Below are 19,539 nucleotides of genomic sequence, written 5' to 3' on the forward strand. Positions count from 1 at the left end.
TATTAAAGGTAATCTTTGCATGTGGTTATTTAATGAATGATTTAATGACAGAGAAGGAAGAATGGAAATATCCAATAATGCTTTATACAATGGTATGGTAGACAGAATAATAGTCTCCCAAAGTGGTACATATCCTATTCCATACAATCTGTTAATATGTTCCCCTACATAGCAAAAGAAACTTTGCAGATCTGATTAAGTTTAAGATCCTGAGATGGGGAGATTATCCTAGATTTTCTGGGTGGGCCTAATGTAATAACAAGGATCCCTACAAATGAAAGAGGAAGGCAGGAGAGTCAGAATCAGACAAGGAGATGTGACAACAGAAACAATTTTAGAGTGATGTGATGTGAGTATTCAACTCTCCATTGCTGGCTTTGGAGATAGAAAAAGGACACAAAGCAAGGAATGTGGGCAGCCTCTGTAAGCTAGAAAAGATAAGGAAATGTATTCTCCTCTAGCACCTCCAGAAAGAATGTATGCTAACAATACTTTTATTTTAATCCAGTGAACCCTCCCATCTTTGGACTTCTGACTCCAGAACTGTAATATGTGCGGTATTAAGCCAATCAGTTTGTGGTAATTGGTCACAGAAACCATAGAAAATTAATAAATGGTTTTAGAAATAAGTTTAACATCAAATAATAATGGTTATTTAGCATTTTATGTGTGGCAGGCATTGTACTAAACCCATGGTGTCTATTATCTCATGAAGTCCTTAGAACAATTCTAGGAATAGATAATGTTATTATTTCTATGTTACAGTTGAGGAAGATGAGGATTGAGGCTAAGAGTTTTCTTACTTGCCCAGTCACTCATTCAGTAATTATTAATTAGAGTGAGGACTCTATCAGATTTCCAAGTGCATACTCTTAATCATCATGCTATATTTTCTCCTTAAAAATATTATTTGATCTGTCTCAGACAGAAAAGAGTATCAGTGCATGACTATGACCTGCAAGAAAAGGAAACAAATAAGGAGAGTCCTATAATCATCCTAGATTTCTGTTTGGAGGCAATTTTTTTTTTTTTTTTTTTTACCATGACATGGAGAGTAGGATACCAAGCAAAGCATAGCAGTCTTTCTGAATTGAGACAGAATCAGAATTCAGGAAAACTGAGAGACAAAGTACCAAAAAAAAGTCTGTATATATAGTCTGTATAAAGAAAGATCTTCATAAATTTGCATAGGAGTGCACTTGACTCTGTTTCTGAATACCAAGTCACACTTGCCTAAAGTTAAATTCCATGAAGCAAGGCAAAGATTGACCAGTGAACAATAAGGTGAAAAAAGTCTGAGCTCAAAAGGGCTGGGAGATGTTTGTGTTCTAACTACCAAAATGGAGTGTTCTCCTTAAATACCTAGGCATTCAGTAGAAATCCAGAAAGGTGGCACATTAACAGCAGGACTAAACTGGGCTTAGAATAAGACTATTCTAAACTCATCCTAACAAAGCTTATGAAAAATTCTCAAAAGGACCCAGGCGATATGCAAGTAAATTAAATGGCTGATGAACAAAGTCCAACACTTTTTAAAGAATAAAACAAAACACAGTATGCCACAATGTAAAAATCACAATGTCCAATATCTAGTCAAAAATTGCTAGATATGCCAAGAAACGATAAAATGTGACCCATAATCAGAAGAAAAATTGATCAATTAAAATAGCCTAGTAATGACAGAAGTGATAAAGTTAGCCAACAAGGAATTTAAAATACGTGTTATAAACATGAGAGTATTTAAAGGAAAGCAGGAACCTAATGAGAAGATACGATGAATAAGTTAAAACAAATGAAAACTCCTAAAGAAGAAAAATATGGTCCCAAAGTGAAAATATCCCTAGGTGGAATGAAGAGCAGAATAGACACTGTGGGAAAAAAGGCCAATGAACACAAAGACACAGAAATATAAATTATCCAAACTGAAATAACAAAAAAGAAAGACTAAAAAGAAAAAAAAAAAGAATGGAGCCTCTCTGACTTTTGTGACAATATTGAATGGTCTAACCTATGTGTAATTGAATTCCTGGAAGGATGTTTGAGGATACAGAAAAATATTTGAGGAAATTATGGCCAAAATTTTGCAAAATTTCCTGAAAACTCTAAACATACAGGCTTAAGAATAAACATAAAGAAAACTCTTCCAAGATGCAACATGATCAAATAGCTAAAAATCAGTGACTAATAGAAAACCTTAAAAGCCACTGGAGAAAAAAGGACATATTACATATAGACGAATAAAGATAAGAATGGAAGCAGATGTCTTGACAGAAAATATGCAAACCAGAAGATAACAAAATGTTATCTTTAAACTTTAAAATGATGAAAGAAGAAAATTGTCAACCATGTCTTCTATTTGTGGCAAAAAAAAATCCCTCGAAAATGAAGGTAAAATAAAGGGTTTTTAAGACAAACAAAAGCTGAGATAATTCATATCCAGAAGATCTGCACTACAAGAAATACTAAAGAAAGTTCCTCAGACTGAAGGAAAACAATATCTGCTGGAAACTTGAATCTCTACAAAAAGGAATAAGGACTGCCAAAAAGGGCAAGTAAATGATTAAATATAAAAGCTATTTTCTCTTTTATTAATTTCTTTAAAAGATAATTGAACTAAAGCAAAAAAGTAATAACTATGTATTTGAGGTATATAATATATATAAAAGTAAAATATATGGCAATCACACAAAGGACAACAAAAGGAAATATAATTATACTTTTGTAAAGATCTTACATTATATGTGAGGTAATATAACTTAAAGTTAGACTGTCATAACTTAGAGAGGCATAGAAAATACTAAGGCAATCACTAAAACATAAAACAGAATACAGCAAAATAGAGATGCAGCAGATTTTTTAAAAATATGCACTCAATTAAAAAGAAGACAGGAAAAGAGGAAAAGAGAACAAAGAACACGAAACATAGAACAAATAGAAAACAAATAGCAATATGGAGCAATACATAGCCTCAGAGACCTGTGGGACATTGTCAAGCATACCAACATATGCATAATGAGAGAAAGAGAGGAAAGGGGCAGAAAGAATATTTGAAAAAATAATGACTGAAGAAAACGTCCCAATTTTGATGAAAGACATGAAGACGTGAAAACGTCTAAGAAGCTCAATAAAAACCAAATGTCACGCGAAAGATAAGAGTCATTTTGAGACATATTATATCAAACTGCTGAAAGCCAAAGACACAGAAAGAATCTTGAAAGCAACAAGAAAGAAATAATTTGTTGCATACAAGGGGAAAAGTCACAAAACAACAAATGTTGGTGTGGATGCAGAGAGATAGAAACACTCATACACTGCTGGTGGGACTGCAAACTAGTACAACCTCTGTGGAAAGAAATATGGAGATACCTCAAAGAACTAAAAGTAGAACTACCATTTGATCCAATATCCCACTACTAGGTATTTACCCAAAAGAAAAAAAGACATTCTATAAAAAAGACACGTGCACTAGAATGTTTATAGCAGCACAATTCACAATTGCAAAAATGTGGAAACAACCCAAGTGCCCATCAATTCATGAGAGGATTAATAAAATGTGTGTATGTATATCATGGAGTACTACTCAGCCATAAAAAATGGTGAACTAATACTTCTTGTATTAACCTGGATGGAGCTGGAGCCCATTCTTCTAAGTTAAGTATCATAAGAATGGAAAAACAAACACCACATGTACTCACCACTAAATCGATCGACACCTATATGCACATGTGGAAATAACATTCATCGAGTGTTGGGCAGGTGGGAAGGGGGAGCAGGGACGGGCAAATTCACACCTAACAGGTACAATGCAGACTATCTAGGGCATGGGCACACTTATGTCTTTGACTCAAACAGTACAAAAGCAAAATTTATGTAACCAAAACATTTGTATCCCCATAATATTCTGAAATAATACATAAAAAGAAAAAAAATAAAATAACAACTAATTTCTCATTAGAAACCATGGAGCCCAGAAGGCATTGGTAAAACTTATTTAAAGTATTGAAAGGGAAAAAAACTGACCACAAAGAATTCTGTATCTGGCAAAACTACCTTTCAAAAGTGAAGGAGAAATTAAGACATTTCCTGATAAATAAAAGCTGAGGAAGTTCATTGCTATTAGACCTTCCCTACAAGTAATGCTAAAAGGAGTCCCTCAAATGGAAATGAAAGCACATTAGACAATAACTCTAAGCCATATGAAAAAATAAAGAACTCTAGTAAAAGTAACTATATCAGTAAATATAAAAGGCAGTATCATTTTATTTTTGGTTTTGAGTCTTCTTTTTTATTTCCTATATGATTTAAAGACCAAATGCATAGAACAGTAGTTATAATTTGTTAATGGGTACACAATGTATAAGGATATGACAACAACATAAAGTGGAGCTGTATAGAAGCAAAGTTTCTCCATGGGATTGAAGCTAAGTTGATGTCAATTCAAACCACATTGTTATAAACATGGGATTTTTCATTGTAATCCTCATGGTAACCACTATGAAAATAACTGAAAATATACACATAAAAAGGAAATGAGGAGAGAATCAAAATGATAAACTAGGAAAAAAATCAAACACAAAAAAGGTAGTATTAGAGGAATTGAGGAATTAAAAAAAGATATGGCATATGGAAAACAAATATAAAAATGGCAGAAGTATTAAAAAGCCCTTCCTTATCAGTAATCACTTTAAATATAAGTAGATTTCACTTACCAATTAAAAAACAGAGACTCACAAAATGGATTAAAAATAATAATTCAACTATATACTGTCTACAGGAGATTCACTTTAGATCCAAAGATAAAGTTTTGTCCTGACTAGAAGCACATAGTTGTCATGAATTAAGATGGGGAAGACTGCATGTGAGTATGTGAGATACGAGAAAGGTGGAGATCAGGAGTTCAATGTTGCACACGTTAGGTTTGAATTGTTTATTAGATATTTCAAGGAAGATATTGAAGAGATTGACTATATGAGTCTGAAATTCAAGGGAAAGATCCAAGCTAGAGATAAATATTTATAGTCACCATGGTAGATTTGCTATTTGAAGCTCTGGGAATAAATGAGATATAAAATGAGAGTGTATGTAGGTAAGAGAAAAGTTCCAAAAACTGATTTCTGAATCACTTCAACATTAATAGGTTGAGAAGAAGAGTAGGAGTCAGTTCAGGAAATAGAAACAGTAGCTAATGAGGTAGGAAAATCAGGAAAACAAAGTGATGAAAATGTTTTAGGGAAAACAGATCAACTCTATCAAAGGTTGTTCCTTCTTTTCTTCTCAGGTCTGGTTTGAGACATTTTCTCACCCCATAATTGGTATTTTCTCCTCAGATGGTGGTTTGTTATTCAATCCATGGACTTATACATAAGAAACAATTATAATGGGTTACACATGGTTCTAATTGTGTGTGTATGTGTACATGTGTGTGTGCCTAAAACTTAGAAGTAGAATATGAAAATCATGGACTGCGGAGCCAGTCCTAGCTCTCCCACTTCCGTACTGCCTGTGTGGCCTTGGGCAAATTACTTAACTTCTGTCAGCCCTAGTTTCCTTGTGTGTACAATAAGGCTAATAATATTGCACCTATCTCATTACCTAATGTTAAAATTAAATGACTTTCTATATATAATAATACGCTATAAGATCTCAAGAAAGATTCATTACCTGCCCATTCCCAACGTATGAGAATATGTCTGTGACTTTGTGTTCCCTCAGCTGGTAAAATTCAATATCTTCTGCTGAATGGCCTTCCTTCCTCTAGATTACAATGGTTTTATTTTAAAATTTTATTCCAAATGCTGATATTTAGCAGGTAATTATTTGACTTGTTCTATGAGGTCTCCTTTAGGAAAAATAAATATATTTTAAACAAGGTTGCTTTGATACGAAATGAGTGGGAGGGGAGGGGAGAGAAGAGCAAAAGGAAAATTATAAATGGGTCCATTTGGAGCAATGGAGGTCAAAATAAGTCTTTGAATATAAGGAGAACGTAGCTTCTAAATCAAAATTTATCTTGCCAACAGAAATCACAGCTCTTACCCCCGTAACTTCTGATCATTCGACTTCTTTCCACACCTTTTATCCTTACCAGCATTTACCCCAAAAAATAAAAAAAATTTTACTATTGCTCTTCCCATTCCAAAAGCATGAAAGCCTCCACATGGAATGTGTTTGCTATTTATGTAATTTTGGGGGAGGGGTTTGGTTGTATTAAGTTGTATTTCTTTTGGGGAGGGGAAAGGAGTTGTAGGCAGAGAGCTCATGAAATGAAACTAGGAGCCAGAACCTTCCTAGAAAGCTAAAGTTAATTCTTTAAGGGAGTCTTCTTGACCTCTTTAGAGCTGGTTTCTTCAGTACACCTCCTTGCTCACACTATTTGGATTAGTAATCAAGAAAAAGAAGTGGAGAAGAAAACATATTAAAAATGTTTTATGATATGCTATCAGATCACAGGAAGAATAGGTAAGTCTTAAGTATGTCACAAAAGATAAACAAGCTTCAAAAACTACATATATTCAATAGGATACACTGATTATGGCTTAAAAACTCAAAGTTAATAGTGCTTTCCAGCTTACAGACTCCTGCATATCCTGATTGCTGACCCCAGCACATAGTTTCTGTTTTGACCCTAAATCACATAGCTATTCACTCATTAGACTCAGGGAACTCCTATAGGCTTAAACAGGGGTCACTGAAGTTGTTCTCTGCCTTATCTCCATTATAAATCCAAGGTGTCTTTGAAGATGGATAGGTTCCAAGTTATCTGGCTTAATTTATCCATACAGGCATCTGGGGAATTTTTCCTGATAATGTAATGAGAACAAAGGGGTCCAAAAAATACAATGAACATACGCAGAGGTATGCTTCACCACTCATTTTTCAACCCAACATTTATCACTATTCCCAAAATGCCAAAGGAGGGACAAAAGAGAGACACCAACAGAGGAAATGAATTTGAAGAGACATCACAAAAAAACAATTCATCGAGAAAAATTCATCGGGGAAAAAGCACATTCTCCAGCAGTCGAAGAAAGTTACCTAACAGGATGCAAGAAAGATCAAGATACCCAACATGAGCCAAGGAAACCCCCTAGGTTGCTAAATGTCAAATAACATCATTATTATCAATCTCAATGATAATTATCAAATTTTTTGTATGGTGTCTGGGAATTTACAATCTAACACCATTGATGTGTAAAAAGGAGAGAAATATGGCATAGGCAAGAGGAAAAACAGGGCAAATAGCTACTTAGAGGATACAAACACTTGTTTGATGCAAGTGTCAAGAAGCAATGGCACTGTACTACAGACCAGGGAGCATGACTTTGCCTCTGATAGACCACTCAATAGGTCCAAAATTCCACTATGACATTGGTAGTGTATGATCATCTTTATGAACTAAAATATTCAGTTATGCCAAGGTATACCTGTCCACAATATGTCACCTGCATATTTCAGATCCAAAAAGCCACTATGGAATCCAGAAAGAGTGGAATTTTTTTGATCTGAATTATCTAACCTGGGCCAGATTCGTTATTCCACTTAACTATGATGCAAACTGTTTGAATGATCAGACAAGGTAGGTCTGCTATGGTAAGGTCAGAGCCCTAGTTGGGAAAAACTGGGATCCAGAAAAATGGGATGGGAACATCTGATGGATGCTTCCTGAAGATATTGGATGTGCAGATCCCCCTGAGTTCTCAGAGCTTAAAGAGGTGGCCTACCCATCCTTAGAGGAAGCAAGAATTTCTTGACTTAAAAGCACTTTTTGGGACACAGGATTTAAAACCTGGCAAGGATCCCAGAGTATGAAGAAAACCTACTTACTACTTGTACAGCTCTGAGAAGCATGAAAAAGGTGATGACCAACACCCAGCAAAGTGAAAATACTTGAGTTGTCCTGACAGATGCTAGAAGAAAGAATAAAGAGGCTAAGGAATGTGGGCAAGGCCAAGATTAGGGTGAAGTGAGATTGGTGCCTAGGGGCCTAGGGCCACTCATTCTCAGGGTCTTGCGAGATCAGGGTCTTTTGCCTTATCCTAACTCTGGGCCTGGAAATCGGTATGCTAGAATGCTGATATTAGGTAAGGCCAAAAGATACCCCAGAGGATCTTGTTCCACAAGAAAGCCCAGAAGACATATTTCCCACCAAGGCCATTAGGAATGCACTGAGAAGGCCGCAGCATCACTAAGAAGTTTGGTAGTGGCTCCTCTGTAGACCTGGGCTGAGGGTAGGAGAGGCCACCAGAGAGCTGAGCTCATTAATATTCATGGTTATGATAGAGTCACTAAAGTAAGAGAGGCCAGGTGACAACACTTAAATGTCCTAAGTCAGGAGGCTGCAATTACCATAATGACCTGCAAGATCAGAGCAGCCAAGGGATTTGACCCACGAGGAGTTGTGGAGATGGCTGATAGAGCATGGTTTTCCTAGCAGCAAAATAGAAGGGTAGCCAGCAAGGGTGCTACTTAACATCTTTAAAAAAAAAAAAAGGCAAGAATGGGAGAGCAAGAAAGCAAGAGCCCAAGGGCAGTCACACCTCCAAAAACGCCATGATCCTTTGCTCTCTTCCCAGACATGAATAGATGTTGAGAACCAGGACCCATTGACTAAATACCACAGAAAGTGTATGCTATAAGCATCCCAATGAGTCCAACTACACAAAGTGGCAGTTGGAGTAACTCCCAGATTAGACTCTTGCCCTATGGGGTAAGAGCTATCATAGTGGGGAAAGCCAGTGGAAATCTTTAAAATTGTCCCTCCTCACAGCTAACATAGTAAGTAAAAAACAATACTGCATCCTGGAGATGATGAAGGAAATCTGTGCTGTCATTAAAGATCTAAAGGAGGAAGATATGGTGGCTCCCATCATATCTTCATTGGCCCCTACAAAAGCCATCTTGGAGAATGACTGTAGACTATCACAAGCTCAATAGTGTAGTGCCCCTGATCGTGGCTATTGTGCCAAACATGGTTCTACTATCCCCCTTCTAAGTTTTGTCAGATCCTGTCCCTCTGGATCCAGCACTGCATTTGCCCTAAGGCCATACTTCCCATAGGCAGCTTCCAGCCAATGATGGAGCACAGCAGAGGTACTCAGGCAGGCCCATTCTGGCAATGCGCAGGACTCCTCACTAACTTTAATTCAAGGACTCCCCATCAACCTGGCCAAATCTTGGCACTGCACTGCAGTCTGAGATTACTCCTACCCAATCAGTCTTTCTTCCCTCTCTTCTTCATGATCTTAAGGCTCTCCACACCTTCTCCTGCTCCCTCCCCCAATAAATCTCCTATTTCTTGGTGTACTTGAACTAATATGCCCTGAAAACCTGAAGGACTGTGGCAGAAAGGATCTGCATTTCCACAGGCAATTAGAATGTTTTAAAACTATACAAGGGGATCAAGACTTACTTATTTTTACTACAATGAAGGTAACCTGCTAAGTGAAGGAGAATCTGAAGATGGTTAAGAAAATAAAGCTGGAACAAAAATGGCTTTGTATCTTAAAATTTGCATAAAACATAGCCAGGGCACGAAGAAGCTGATGCAGACTCAGTGCCAAGGTAAATGAGGCTCACATTTTATAGCATCTTCTGTGTTGATGCCAGTCATACAAATGGGATCTGCCCAGAGCTGGTCTTACTTGTATTCCTAACTTGTCTGAAAATGTTTAGAGATTGTCATTCCTGGTTCAGCACTTTTAGTTTGGGTCTTGGTGCCAGCAACACCTTTAATTTTGTGGTTTCCATTCATCTGCTGTTGATGCATGCAGCCTCACCCACAGAATAATAAATGGTTCCCCAGTACTGGTGGGGTAAACCTACATTAGAAGCCATAGTTTGAGGGACTCTGCTCAAATGAGTCAGGTTCAGCTAGATTTGTGGTTAACTTAACCTAAAATAAAGTGCAATGGTCTACTCACTTTCCAGACATGTCCAGGATTCTAGGAGTGGTCCAAAGTTAATTTGGATCCATGAAAGGTGTGGTTTTCTGTGAATCACTCAGAACCAAGGGATCCTAGGGTTATTCTTATTCTTGGTGACTAATATACAAACCATTTAGTATCTCTGTGCCTTCATTTCCTAATGGATATAATAATCCTTCCCTTTGAGAACGTTGTAATGTCTCAAGTTGCATGGAATGCCTTAAAATCTTTAACTGGGGTAAGGGGGGAAAAAAGTTCTTATACACACCATTTTTAATTTAAGGACAAAGAAGTCAACCAAATCTTGAGACTTCATTAGGCTTTCTCAGCTTAATTATCATCTACGCTGAAGTCTCTTGAATGCACATTTCCTTGGCACATTTCCTTTTATTTTTCAAGGGTGTAGACTGTGCCTAGTATATCTTTGACAGCAATACCTACCACAGTGATAGATATTTAATAAATGCACATCAACTTTCAAGACGCAATGTGGCAAAATTAACAGTCACTGACTGAGAATACAGGGACCAGGGTTCTGGTTCCAGCTATGCTGCTAGTGCACTTTACTACTTTCCTATCGATCACTTGGCTTTAATTTTCTCTTCTGAGATCACGAGCATTGGTGTTAATCATCTCTAAAGTAACATTCAGGCTTTTTAAAAAATCTGTCATAATTTGTGAGGTTGTTCTCTTTTACATTGCTCTAATGATGAGACACTTTTTAAAAAGAAGTAATATAGAGACATTTATAAGTAAATACTTTTCTATTTTTCTTAAAATCTGTGCTGCTCCTTAAAGGCACCGTGGTATAATTCCAAGAGTTCTAAACCTGGCTTCTGAAAATGGATTTGTGATTAACTACTTTTGGGACTTTGGGTAATTCATTTCACATTGTAGGACTCAGTTTTCTTATCTGTAAAATTAGGGTGTTAGGTTAGATTAATTCTAAAGACTCTTTCTACTCAATCTAAGGTTTATTCCAGCCCTATTGGTCCACGATTCTTCCAAGTGACATTTTAAAATGTCTGTTTTGTTTTTTCTGGTTACAGAGGTAATACCTGCTTCCTTAAAAATATTCAAAGAATATAGAAATATATTAACTAAAAATTAAGAGTCCATCATAATGCTATCCCTTAGAGATTAGTGTTAACAGTTTGGTATATAATCTTTCAAAATTTTCTATGATATACTAACATAGATGTATTTTACTATTATTTTATAAAAATGAGATCATGAGATCATGTCAGATATACTTTTATATTTGTTTTTTCATATAATAATATATCATGAACATCCTTCAACTGGATATATGTAGCTCTACTTCATTTTTTTTTTCATGACTCTCTTCCATTAAATGGATGTATCCAGTTTATTTACCTATTTCCTTCTAATGAACATCTTAATGGTTTTAAAATTTTTATAATGTGTATCCTGGATTATCCATGGGCCTCTTTGCTTATCTATTTTTGTACAACTTTGAAAGTATTTCTTTAAGGTAAATTCCTAAAAATGGAACTTCTTCATGAAACAGTACAATTTCATTTATAGAGCCCAAGTGCTCTGGAAAGAAGTTATCAATTTACATTCTCATAAACAATGTGTGAGATAAGAACACTAGGTGGTGCTAAGCATGCTAATTGAGACTTATGTGGCAAGAACTGGGGAGGCTTATTATCTAGTCTGGGTCTTATCCCAAAATAAATCTAGCCTGGTGCTGATTTAAAGGATATCAGATCTTAAGTCAAGTCTGCCTTGATCCCCCAACAAACTTATCACATACAGTTCCAGAGAGTGGAGCCAGTGCCAGTATATGGAAATAACAGACAAATAAGTCCTTCTGTCCTCAACGGAAGGACAAAACTTTCTAGCAATCAGAACTTTCCCATAAGAATACATTGTCTATTAGCTAGTAAGAACCATTTCACTACATTATAAATGGTAAGCAATTGAAGGCTGGATGACTTTTTGTCAATAAGTAATTGGACCCAATGACCTCCAAAGTTTCCTTCAGATTCTAAAGTTCAAAGACTCCCAGATTTGAAGGACAAGAACTGGGGTTGAATCCTCCCACAGGCACTTACCTGCCTAGACTGTTTTATATCAGAATAATAATTTTTATGTCTTCTCTATCCTCCATAATTGAATATTTCATTAAGTTAATTTTTATAAGTCTAGGTAACTACCTCTTTCAGAGCTCAAGGTCAATATTTCTATTTCCATTAACTTATTCAGCAAATAATATGTGCCAGGCAGAGTGCTAGCTTCTGGGAATCTAAAAGTGAACAAAATAGATATTCCTGTCCTCATGGAATTTACAGTCTGTGTTTATAAACATAGGCTATATTTGAAGGTAGCCATAAAACATTTATTTTAACTGTCTATAAAATTAATTGTCCAGTAAATCTGAATATGTTCATTAAGAAAATCAGAAACGTGACATATTTTTAAACCATTTCTCACTGCTGATTTTTTTCAGTACATATAAAGCAAAAGAGAGAGCAGAAATAATTACCTGAGCATTTGAGGAAAAGGTAAGAGCTAAAATAATTATCTAATCTAAAAGTAAAGCAAAGAAAAACACATTTACTTTGTCTGGAAAATTGCATCTGTGTTCTATTTTACCTATGGGGTGGGTCTTCACGGCCTAAATTCTAAGATTAGAAACCTCTGAATAAGCTAAGCTCGTGATGATTTCTCTGACCCCAAACCTTCTTCTGATAGAAAGTCTGTAGAACAAACAAGAGAAAGGTCTACAGGATGGCTTGGGTTGAATTGTATATGTTTATGAAGAAAATGGTCAACTAGCCATGTGTCAAGGGAGAAAATATCATAAAGAGATTTCCCAAAGAAATCCCTGAGACAAAACCCTTTCTTAGGTAAAAATATCATCATTTCAGGGCACATTCCTCTCCTGTCATGCATGCATGAGCAGACTGCTTCCTGTTGAAAACTCATTCTGAAAATGAAATGCAGTCCCCATGGTAAACCTAGCTTCCCATGAAGGCAGGACAGAGTAAACAAAATAATCCTCACTTTCAGTTACATTTCTTTATTTTAGGTAGGATCTAGAATGTTCAGGGAATAACACTTCTTTCAGAAATTCTAGCTCTTTGAAACATAGCCACACCAGTTAAACTTGGCAAAATGTTTTTAAATCATGTTCTTAAAAAACGCAATGAAGAAATTTTTACAGCCCAGGATATTTTTTAAAAGTTGGTCAATTTTTTCATGACAAGTTTCCCAATCTGACATACAGTGCAAACCATTACTTTTTACCCTATGATCTGAATGTATCCTTGATCACGTGCAACTGGTAAAGCCACAGGGACACAATTCCTCTCCTACATCTTGGAAGCTGACCCATTTAGTATTTAATTTTAATTTTAGACATTAATTTTTTGTTCTCATCACCCTCAGGGAGAGTCTTGTATCCTGATATGCAATGTACACTTTAATTTCTTTCGGTTGCAACAAATAGAATTAAAAATGTTGGACCATTTTTGATCTACAAAAACAGCAGTTTCACATGGTGTAGCTCAAGCAAGAACTAATCTCTCTAGACCTCGGTTTCTTCATCTTTAACTTGGGGATGTTCAACAAAATGAACTCAAAGACCCTAGGTTTGATATTCTATGACTCTAAGAATTGCAGGATCGTGTTTGTATACAGATCTACAGAGTAACATATGCATAGATGCCAATGCTATTATAATTTTGCAAGACAGGGAAAAAATCAATTCATTCAATAAGTATTTATTGAGCACCAACTTTGAGCAAAGCCTTATACCCTAAAAGTACCCTAAAAGGTACTTTTATGGCCAGGCTTAGTGGCTCGTGCCTGTAATCCTAGCACTCTGGGAGGCCAAGGTGGGAGGATTGCTTGAGGTCAGGAGTTCGAGACCAGCCTGAACAAGAGCAACACCCCATCTCTACTAAAAATAGAAAAATTAGCCAGGCCTCATGGCACATGCCTGTAGTCTCAGCTACTCGGGAGGCTAAGGCAGGAGAATCATCTGAGCCCAGGAGTTTGAGGTCACAGTGAGCTATGATGATGCCACTGCACTCTATTTGGGGTGACAGAGTGAGAATCTGTCTCAAAAAAAAAAAGGTACTTTTTTATGATATGAAAATACCAGAGCTTATTAGGCCACTTAGAGAGAGAAAATTCTAAAATATTTTGGGGGCTTGAATTCCTTCAGCTTTAAGCCAAATTTAATATTACATATGTCAAACACTCAGTCATGCCTAGGAATTCTAAGAGGAATGCTTAATAATTGCAGTCATACCTTTCTTCCAATGCCCTGGCTTGAGTCCATGAACAGGAAGGGCACAAGCTGCCCCACAAGAGTTTCACAACTTCTTTCGGGCACTCACTTCATCATGAAGGGAAATTTTTGAAATTATAAACGTGCCAGATTCTCTCAGGCAGGGTAGGTGCTCACTTTATGAGTAAGTGATAAACCACTAAAAGTGCATTAACTCTTTTAGTCAATAAATCATTCATTCCACAAACATTGCCTGGGTATTATGTCAGGCACCTGGCTAGAATGTGGAAATAAACAGACCTTTTCTTCAAGGAGCTCACATGCTATTGGACAAAATAGATAAGTAAACAAATACTTGCACTACCTTGCCACAAGTATGTAGAAAGTACTATAATGACCACGTGGCAGGGGAGGGGCATCGGAGGGCTTATTTCACAAAGAAGGTGACATCTGAATTGGAATTTAAAGATTTGAGAATGAATTCACCATGAGTCAGGGAGAGGGGCAATGGGGCAGGGAATGAGTACTACAAGTTAATTGAACAGGATGTGCAAAATATGAAGACCTGAAAAAATATTCTATATCCAGAGAAAGGTAAGAACACCTAAGAGTGTGAGGCAAAGATGTTAAAGAAAATAAAACTGATAAAGCAGATTGGGACTAGCTTTTGAAGTCCTAAAGGCCAGCTCAAGAACATGAACTCCATTTCATATGTAATAGAAAACCACTGGTGGACCTTTAAGCAGGAGAGCAGCAGGACCAAAATTTAAAGATCATTGAATGGCATTACAGAGCATAGTTTCAAAGGGGGTAGTTGGAGCAGTCAAGATCAGCTAAATACTCATTTTAACAATATGGAAAAGAGATGAGAAAGGACTAAATTTAATAGAATAAAATATTCTAAATTACGACTAACACCCAGAAACTTAAAATCATTCATATGTATCATTAAATCTCGAGTTTCATCTACTCATTAATTGATCACTCTCAAGCTATGTAATGCTAAAACAATTGGTTTAACTGACTTTCTTTTTAACAAATTGGCCAGTTTTTGTGGCACAGCATAGATATAATTATCTGTTCATTAATTGCCATTAAATCATTTTAAGCTGGGGAGACAAAAAGTAACTCTTAAGCTTTGGAAGTGTTTTCATGATAAAATGGATGCCCAAAGGGTATTTACTCTAGGTAAGAAAAAAATCTAAAATCAAAATTAAGTTCTCTTATTTATCACATTAATTCAATATATTAACTCGATTTTCTATGTAAAGAAGAAAATATTTACCGGGATAATCTATAACAGTAGAGAAGCAAAAACTGTGAGTTTATTTGAAATTTTTCAGGTAAGTATTGATGCAGCAACAGTACCATCTTCCTGTTTTGCTTAGATTAATTTTAAGACCTATTTTCCTTATTTGGAACACACCTATAGGAAGCAAGGCTTATGCAAGCTAGGTGATATCAAACCTGGAGTCAGCATTTGCTACAGATAATCCACAAATACATTATACACATGACAAAAACAAAATTTTATTCTCAATTTCTAGATATCAGATAACTAGTTGATGGTAGTCTCATTCTTGTTATGAGACCACTATTTAGGATAGAGGGACTGAGGTGGTCAAACGAAAAAAGTGAATTAGTTGCACTCTTACCAACTGTGGATCAAAGGAATGTGTTTTTCATGGCTGGCCCAAGACAGGCCTGAGTGAGAGAGAAACCCTGGGGGTCTACTTAGACAGTGCCAAGAAAACACCAGAAATGGATGCCCAGGAGATGAGTAAAGATGGGTCCTGGGGTCACAGGACTAAAGTAGCCCGTTAGAAAAAAAGGAAAAGAGAAATGGGTACCTATATAAAAGAATCAGTAAATTTTAAATAGTGTTAAGATATTATCTTTTCATATCTTAACAACGTCTTTTGCAGAGCAAAAATTTTGAATTTTAAAATCCAATTTATCAATTATTTATTTTATGAATCATTTCAGTGTTATATCAGTGTTTCATCTAAGTTTCAGTGTTATATCTAAGAACTCTTTGCCTACCCTAGGTCATGAATATCCCTTCCTATGTTTTCATCTAAAAGTTTTATGGTTTCATATTTTACACTTAAAATTATGATTTATTTTTGTATAAGGTATGAGGATTAGGTGGAGGTTAATTTTTCTTTTTTTGCGTATCTATATCCTATTGTTCTAACATCATTTGTTGAAAAAACAATCTTTCTCCAATGAATCACCTTTGCAGTTTCATGAAAAATTAATTGCCATATTTGAGTGGGTCAATTTCTGGACTCCATTCAGTACCACTGATCTACACATCTATTCCTTCACCAACACCACACCATATTGGTTACTGTAACTTTGTAGTAAATCTTAACATTAGATAGCATAAGTTCTCCAACTTTATTCCTTTTTTTGAAAATTGTTTCTGCTATTCTGGGGTTTTTTTGTCTTCCCATATAAACTTTAGAATTGTATCTATCTTGAGAATTTATTTCTTTTAATTTTGTCCATTTTGCTACATGTATTTTGAAAGTCTGTTGTTAGGTGCATGCAGATTTAGGATTTTTATGTCTTTTTGGTGAATCAACTCTTGTCTCATTATATAATGTCTCATTTTATCCCTGGTGGTTTTCTTTGCTCTGATGTCTACTTTAGTGTTTACATGATATGTCTTTTTCCATTCTTTTACATTTAGCCTTTCTATATTTTTATACTTGAAGTAGGTTTCTTGTAGACAACACATAGGTGATATCTTTTTACCTATTCTGATTATCTCTGCCTTTTAACTAGTTAGATCATTTACATTTAATGTTATTATTGATTGTTTGGATTTAGGCCTTCCATTTTATTGTTTACTCACTGTCCCTATGGTCTTCCTTCCTCTGTTACTCTTTCTTTCCTTCTTTTGGGTTATTTGAGCATTTTTCAGTATTGTATTTTAATTTGTTTTCATTTTTGATTATTTCGCTTTGTATAATGCATGTGTGTGAGAATGTGTGTGGCAGGGAGGTTTGTTACAATATGCACACATATTTAAATTTTCTCAGTATACTTAGAATCAATATTTTCCCACTTTGAAATGCAACGTAGAAATTTTTTCACAATATAAATCCATTTACCTTCCATCCTTTGTGTTGTAGTTGTCTTATATACTACATACATATAATACATTGAAAACACATCAGATAATGTTATAGCTTTTGCTTTCAAATGTCAAATATACTTTTGAGAACTTAAAAGAAGAATAGTCTCTTACACTTACAGAGATATTTGCCATTTATACTGCTCTTCCTTCATTCCTGATGTTTCAAATTTCCTTCTGGTACCATTTCCTTTCTGTCTGAAGAATTTCGTTCAGTAATTCTTTTAGATCAGAATTATTGGGAATGAATTCTATTAGTTTTCCTTCATTTGTGAATGTCTTTTTTTAAAAAAGAATTTTAGAAGTTTAATGAGAAATTTAGAAAAAAATACAAATAGAAAAAAGTCCATTTTCTTTAATGTTGTACAAAAAAGTATGAGTAGAACCAAAAGTAAATAAATATTATCACATTATCACTAGAACACCACTATCTAGGTCTTAACTTTACTATTCAAACAATAGAAAGTAGATGGCAAATTTAGGGATCAGGAAAGAGATAAAACCAAAAAACTTTTCTAACATATCTATTCTTCTACACTGTGTATAACTGTGCTCACAGAGAGGACTTCTTTTACTTTTCCATTGCATAGAAATTCAGTTGTATATAAAATTGAACCTGCTCAACAGCTGAGGGAGACTAGAAATGATGGGTCCATAACCTGGTGCATTGTCATACAAATCAAACAATGGTGAAGCTACCAACTTGTAATTTTTAAGTACTGCGAACAAGGCTTTCTCTTGAAGCTGAACCAGAAACAACTTATGTTCCATAGGCTTTGTAGTATGTGCAGGAATATATGGATATTGAGGAGGTTCAAAATTTGTTCTACACCAGTTACCAACGCAGTCATCTGTGACCCAGTCTTGCAGAACTCCATCTTGACGACCCAGTATCTGTGTCATTAAGCATTTTAATCCTTCAACTTCATCTTCTCCTGGGTTAAATTCACCACCAGGTAATGCGAAGAAAGTTGTTCCCAGCTGTAGCAGTAACACATGGGGTAGCTGGTGCTCATGTACTATCAGAACTCCTTCTACAGTCCTTCTCATTCCAATTTTATCATATTCCTCCCTCATGCACTGAAATCTGGCTGCAACAGAGCTGTCCTTTTAATAGAGGGGCCTTTTTGCACCAAAAGGACAATTGGTAAGAGGGTACAAGTTGACGGTGCGCTCCAGGGTGAGGGGGTTGGTCTGCTGGATGTACTTGTTGCCAAACTGATTGACCTCCCAGGGTCAGCCCGTCTTTGAGCCATTGGGCGGTGCCACAGACCAATGTTGGAGAGCTTGGAGCTCCGACTGAGCTCCGCACTGGCAAGCAGAAAGTGGGAGGCAGGGAGACTTGCCCCATACGGGCAGCCTTATCTGCGACCGGCTCAGCAGCCGCCGCCCGCCTTTAACAGCAGAGCACGAGAGCAGAATGTCTTTATTTAACCTTCATTTGGGAAAAATATTTTCACCGGATATAAAATTCAGAGTTGACAATTCTTTTCTTTCAGCACTTAAAAATGCTGTTCCACTATCTTTTGCATGAACAGTTTCTGATGAGAAAACCGTAGCCATTTGAATATTACATCATTTTTCTCTTGCTGCTTTCAAATTGTTTTGTCTTTAGCTTTTAGCACTTTAATTGTTATATGCCTGGGCATGGATTTCTTTGGGTTTGTCTCATTTAGGATTCACTGGATTTACTGAATCTGTAGGTTTACATCTTTCATCAAATTTAAAAAGTTTTCAGCCATTATTTATTGAAATGATGTTTCTTCCCTACGTTCTTTCTCCTTTCAATCTGAAACTCGAATCACATGAATACTAGACATTTGGGTATTAGCCCATACATCTCTATTCATTTTTTTAAGTCTTTTTTCTGTCTTTTTCAATTAGATAATTTCTATTAATCTACCTTCACATTCACTGACTCTTCTTTCTGTCATCTGCATCTGCTATGAAGCCCATTCTGTAAGGTGTTTTTTTTTTAATTTTAGTTACTATATTTTCTAGTTCTAAGTGTTCATTTGGTTCTTCTTTATATTACATATTTCTTTAAGACTTTCAATCTTTTCATTATTTTCAAGAGTGTATGTCCTTACTTCTTTGAGCATATTTTGTCAGATAATTCTAACATCTGTGACACATTAGCATTGGCATCTGTTGATTCTTATGCACATTGAGATTTTTCCTGGTGTTCAGCACCGTTCAATGTGTGC

General features: G+C 35.8%; 1 pseudogene; it reads right to left on the reverse strand.

Moving 5' to 3' along the window:
• Positions 1-17,926: 17,926 nt before the first annotated feature.
• Positions 17,927-19,539, reverse strand: part of LOC105816614 — a 38,336-nt pseudogene continuing 36,723 nt past the window's right edge.

Source organism: Propithecus coquereli, unplaced genomic scaffold, assembly GCF_000956105.1.
Source record: "Propithecus coquereli isolate 6110/MARCELLA unplaced genomic scaffold, Pcoq_1.0 Scaffold38, whole genome shotgun sequence".
In the NCBI taxonomy this organism is placed as follows: domain Eukaryota; kingdom Metazoa; phylum Chordata; class Mammalia; order Primates; family Indriidae; genus Propithecus; species Propithecus coquereli.